The following is a 6,000-nucleotide window of genomic DNA, read 5'->3' as shown; positions in this document are numbered from 1 at the left end:
AGCAGTTAACTTGATAATGTCATTTCTGCTGAGTCTTTTTTCCCTCTAGATGGCTAAGAACATTTTTAAGCATAATTAATAAGTAATGTTGAAGATTTACACATTTGAATTCAATGATTTGTAAGTTGGGCAACAAGCAGGATGGACAAGAGCACAAAAAAAAACATTTTAGGAGGTGGTCAAAAGCTATTTAAAAAAACATTTAGGATTCACTTTTTCTACAGTTACAGTTGAATGTTTCCACATTTTTGCATGAATTTGTGCATGGAGCGGAGAGAAAATGTTCTCAAAATCTGGAATAGAATAGTAAACAGTTTGTTGACCTGTCAGTTGATTAGAAGCACCTGTAGCTAAAGCCAAATCGGACTTTCTGGACCAGGGATTTGACACTTTCTGGTTCCAAAACACTGAAAAGAACGACTATTATCAAATGTGACAATGTCAGTCAAATTTGAATATTAAAGCTCTTGGCCTGGATCACACTCGATCGTACCCAATTTTGTAATTGTCAGATGTAAGGCCGATAAAAAAACAAACAAAAAAAATTCGCTTTAAGTGATGTCACAGCATTCTCAGCATCATCCTGAACACACATATCCCAAATTAAAGCCCCAGTGTGCCGGTTTCACTCGGGAAAATGTACTTTTTAAATACAGGATGTACACACTTTAACTTTCAGTCTACACATCTGGGTTTATGTTAATCTTTGGTAGTGATTTCGTCCTAAATCCCCACACCACCAGCCTGTATTTTTGTCATTTTGGGTTTGTTTTGTAAACAGCGGGACGTTTCTGTGGAAAGACAGTGTTTACACCCCACCAGTCAATCGCAGAGCGGGGGGTGGCGTCTCGCAAACGGGGCCGGGCGTCGGACTGATTTCCTTTTTCTTCACTCACTCATTCACACACGTAAGCTTCTGTGAGTGAGTGAGTGAAAAAAAATAATAATCCATGCGTGCTTTCAAATTGCTGCGGGAGTGACATCACGCAGCCGACACGTTTGCCCGTTCGCCTGTTTACAAAACAAACACAAAATGACAAAATACAGGCTGGGGATGTGGGGGTTTAGGATGAAATCACCACCAAAGATTAACATAAACACAGATGTGTAGACTGAGAGAAAGTTAAAGTCCTGTATTTAAAAGTGCATTTTCCTGAGTGAATCCGGCAGACTGCGCCTTTAAGTATGTTGTGTATGCGTCTGCGTGTGATGTGTGTGGATGGGGGAGTTGTTTGAGGGGGAGTCCACAGTAGGGAAAGAGAAAGTGAGCACCTTTGTATGTCCATATGACTGAGAGCGCTCCCTGCTGGGTGCACAGATGGTGCCGACGATGGCCACATTTTCACATGGGACCAAGAGATTTCTGGATCCCACACCTCCTGTTCTTGCCCTCAACACACACACACTCACAAGGTCAATGTGTGTTTCAATGGTCCCTATATGAACATGACACAACTCAAGCACAACATTTTAATGCTTTTATGTTGTATGATGAGCTGTATATTGTTTTTAAATGTAGTTTAATTTGTTCTGTGGCCACGCTTATAATTCAAAACACTCACATCTCGAACCAGCTTTCCGTATTGAAGAGAAAAAAAATAAAAAATAAAATAAATATATATATATATATATATATATAGCAGAGAATGAAGAATATATATGCCCAGGGATATTGTTGTATTGTCTATACCAGGGCAGGGGTTACCAAATCTTTTGAAACTGAGAGCTACTTCTTTGTTACCGATTAATGTGAAGGGCTACCAGTTTTATACACACTTACAAAGAAACAAATTTGCTCAAATTACATTTAAAAATATTATTATGTATTAATAATAATCCATCCATCCATCCATTTTCTTAACCGCTTATTCCTCACAAGGGTCGCGGGGGGGTGCTGGCGCCTATCTCAGCTGGCTCTGGGCAGTAGGCAGGGGACACCCTGGACTGGTTGCCAGCCAATCGCAGTATTAATAATAATTCCATGATATTCATTTATGTGAAGACAAAAATCATGATAATACTTCCTCACAACAATTAGATCAATGTCAATTTGCAACACTTTATTTTTGTTTAAATCTCTGCCAGTGTTCACTATGATAGAAGTGATAGGACTAGATAAATTCTTGCAACGCTTACTACTCCCTCTGAACATGTAAATTATGACATTACCAATGATTCTTTTCCTTTAACTTTTATTTTCTTTCCTCAACTTTTATTTTATATTTTGTAATGTGTCTCTATGTTTACAGTATATATTCAATAAACTAACCAACAAAGAACATTTCAAAAGATCACTTCCACAACGTTCCTAGAAAATCACATTGTCCCAGTACAGTTGAGCCTGGGCTACGCATGTGATGCACTGTGCACCTTGTTGGTGAATCACTGCTCACTGCTCTTTTTTACTCTTCAGATTGAACTGTTGGTTTGCCCTAGCTCCGCCCCTGTTAATCACAGTCACAAAATCCATTCTCTGCAATGACTCCACTTTACATGGCATTGGGTAAGCAGTGACTCATTTTCCTGAGACAAAATACTCCCTGTTATTTTTGTCCCGAGTGGTACCAGTAGAGATTAATTATGTTATAATTCTTTATCTTTTCTGTATATTGACCAAAGGATGTCAGAGACCTTTAATGAAAAATACCTATAACAGACTAGCCCATCATATTTTTTATTGTTGTTTTCAGTAACTATTATTGGACTTTAATCTTAGTGAATTACTAGTTTGATTTAAATTCTATGAAATGAAATAAATAACTCCTAAAAACGGGCAATTGCAAAATGCTTTGTGGAGTCGGTTGGATATGGGACAAGGAAGAATAGATTGACTCTTGGGGAATGGAAGAAAAATTGGGTCCCTTAGTGTGTTTTGATGTCATAAATTACTTACTTTGTTGTTCTTACCCATTTTGCCCCCTCTGTCTGGCCTCTGATGTCACCTTTTTTCCCCTTCTATCTCTCTCATTCCGCTGCCCCCAGCGACTTGCTATCCACCTGAGAGTACCCTGACAAAGTGACTAATCCTTCCCATTTCGCAGCTCCATCCGACTGCTTCCAGCTTCCTGGCTATGTATGTTCACATTGGGGAGTGATGACTGACCATGTGACGTATGTCATAGGAGGTCAAGATGGTTTGGCTTTTTGTTGATGGAGTAACACTGACTACTCACACAGCCAATTCCTGTTGATAACATCTCTAAGATGCCAATACCTACAGATAGATAGATAGATAGATAGATAGATAGATAGATAGATAGATAGATAGATAGATAGATAGATAGATAGATAGATAGATAGATAGATAGATAGATAGATAGATAGATAGATAGATAGATAGATAGATAGATAGATAGATAGATAGATAGATAGATAGATAGATAGATAGATAGATGACATCTGGCATTCTTAATTATTTATTTTCAACAGTGTCGACCTCTGAAGCCTGATGTACCTTGACTTTGGAGTTCACCTTTAATTTCTTTGGAGGTTGTTCTGGGCTCTTTTGTTTCCATTCGTATTATCCGTCTCTTCAATTTTTCATCAATAGGTGTTTTCCCCCCTCTGGAACTTTTGGAGAACTTTTCAGTTTACCTTGGTAAAATTCAGTTCTCATGTTTTTCCAACAACAACAATTACCAGGGTCTTGCTAAAGCCTGGTTCACATATAAGGATTTTTCAAATCTTAAAAGATTTTTTTTATCTTTGTCAGATGACACACATAAAGATAAAAAAAAAAAAAGGGCATTTGACAGCTTTGGTCGTATTGTGTGTAAGGTACACAGATAATCTCATCACAGCGTCCTCACAAACATAAAGATTATCATCTCAAAACTGGTCAAGATTCCAGTCCTCCCTGAGAGACCTCTAAAACCGGAAGGGGGAGAAAAAAAAATAAACTTTTTATTTCTTTCTTTATTTATTTTTTTTGCTCTAAGACGAGACACACTATGGAAGACAACAAACGCGACGAACTGGAAGTAACGATGGTGGTTTGCGGACTACTTCTCCCACGAGCTGGTCCTCCATGTAAGAGTTTTGGAATTAATAAAACCATTTAAAAAAACAAAAAAACAAAAACACTGCTTCTGGTCGTACATGCCTTCTGATATGCTTGTTGTTTTTGTATACGTGCACTTCCGTCTTTTTCAGTTAGGGCGCCTCTTAATTGGCTACATTCCGTTTGACGTCACAGTTGGTGGCGCAGGCGCACATCGGTGTCCCCGCCGACGTTAAGATTTTTGTCGTAAATATTGAACACGTTCATTATTTAAGATTGTCGTCCCCGACTTGTTTTGGACCCAATTATCGGGACAAATCCACTCTGAACACATCTCACGTATAAAGATAATCTTATAAGATAATCGTATAAGACAAAAGATTGTCGGGCGTTTGACATCCTTGGTCGAGAAGGGGCAATATCAGGACAAAAACCCCCCGACTCTCTTTATGTGTGAACCAGGTTCAAGCCAGGCAGGAACTTTGAGGGGGCTGGCTGTACTGACCAAGGCTGATTGGTTGGTCAAATTTGGGGGTGTGTTTTTACACCAGCTGGGATCATCAAACTCATTTAAATTAATTACCAAGAACTCAAAGACACTGTGGAAATACAAATTATAAATTCCCTGCTGAACTATTACAACCAAAAACTACCTTTACCCAGAACTCAAACATCCTGGGCTTGTTGGTGGAAAAGCAGCTCATGTTGCAAACTTTTGTTGAAGTTTGAAGACACCTGTGATGCTAATGAGGCTCACCTTGGTTGAATATGTCCCCATGATCAAATTATTTTCAATCTTTTTTTAGGTACCATTAAGGGTTTTATGAGTTTATTAGTTAAAACAATTCTATTGAAACACAATTAAATTCAATGTGGGATTGTCAATGGTTAATTTTCATGATTTATTTATTTGTGTTGAACCATTTTTTCTTTCTATTATTATTTTTTGTCTTTCATTAACAGAGAAGTACCAACCATTTTATCCATAGTCTGAAAAATAGGGATACTGGTGTATGTACAGTATATATGAATACATTTTGAACGCATTTCCTGTTTGGGGGGTGAGAGGGTGCATCTTCCCTTGATGCAATTCTAACACGTTTTGTCAGGATCTTGACCAGGGGCCTCGTGCACTGAGGAGGGGTCCGGGCATCGCAGCACGAATGGAGCACCAGTGTTTCCGCGCGTGTGCATGCCACCATGTGTGTGTGTCCATGGGCTCCAGCTGTCAAGAGGCCTCTGTCTCCTGGTCCTGACATGTCTCCGATACTCCCTGCTGTGAGACTCTCCATGTCACACATACACACATTTACACACACTTAGAGCCGAGGGCGACCTGTCCCTCATCTCTTGCTCACTCAATTCTCTCTCATGCATGCTGGATTTGAACTGATTTTGCCCTTCTGGCACTGCATGTAGTGTTCCTTGCGCGTCCATCACAGCGAGGGTGTGCACCGTGGCTGCGGGCCACGACCGGTCATTGAGCCTGCTCTTATAATTGTAATCACCTCTTTAGGCACAGCAATAGTCTGCACACATACTGGCACGCAGCTTCTTCTCCTCCTGGCTTGACAGGAAGAGGAATGGATGGCAGGTGTGGTGGTCAGCAGGACTAATAGGGTGACTGAAAGCTCACAAATGAACAATATGTGGGATTTTATATAGGCACTGAAGTCATTTTCAATTTTTGACTTTTAGCTTTCCTAATACATTCTTTATCCTCTGTGATGAATGACTGATGAATGTAACTGCCGAGAAGCTGAGACTGGAAGGGGGGGATCATTGCCATGATTTATTTATTTTTATTTTTATTTTTTTATGTATTTTCCCTGGGAAAAACGCACGACTAAGCAGAGATCAAGCCAAAAAAAACTGTAAACAAGTGGTAAGTGGCGGAAAACTACTATGAAAAAGCAGATGTTTTTGTGAAAAAATTGCCAATGAAACAAAAAAAAAAGACTTAGTGAATGCATCCTGTATATACAATATATGTCTTGTAC

The sequence above is a fragment of the Festucalex cinctus genome, chromosome 2, assembly GCF_051991245.1.
Source record: "Festucalex cinctus isolate MCC-2025b chromosome 2, RoL_Fcin_1.0, whole genome shotgun sequence".
Classification (NCBI taxonomy): domain Eukaryota; kingdom Metazoa; phylum Chordata; class Actinopteri; order Syngnathiformes; family Syngnathidae; genus Festucalex; species Festucalex cinctus.
This window is presented reverse-complemented; position numbering follows the sequence as displayed.